Genomic DNA, 424 nt, shown 5'->3' with positions numbered 1-424 from the left:
CCTACTCATAATTCTATCTTCCCCCTCCTCTTCCTCCTGTTCTTCCTCTCCTCCTCCTCCCCCATTTTTCCCCAGTTTTTCCTCTTTAGTTATTCGTTTTTTTCTCTCCTTTCTTCCTTCCTTTTACTCCTCTTTCGCTCACTCTTGTCTTCATCATTTTTCTCCTTACTCTCCTCCTTCGTCTTCTGTTCCTCACACTTCTTCTAAAAAATCTTCCTTCTTCCCTACTTTTCTTCTTCTTTCAATTCTTCATTGTCTTCTTTATCCTTTTTCTCCTCTTGCACTTCCTCTTCTTTCTCTAAATCATCCCCCTCCTCTGCTTCCTCTTCTCCTTCCATTTTCTATCTTCTCTCTTTCTCTTCTTCCTCTTCTTCCCTCCTTTCTTCTCCTTCATCTCCCTCCTTCGCTGAATCCTCCCCCCCCC

Source organism: Penaeus monodon, chromosome 33, assembly GCF_015228065.2.
Source record: "Penaeus monodon isolate SGIC_2016 chromosome 33, NSTDA_Pmon_1, whole genome shotgun sequence".
Lineage (NCBI taxonomy): Eukaryota > Metazoa > Arthropoda > Malacostraca > Decapoda > Penaeidae > Penaeus > Penaeus monodon.
Note: the sequence above shows the minus strand (reverse complement) of the source record.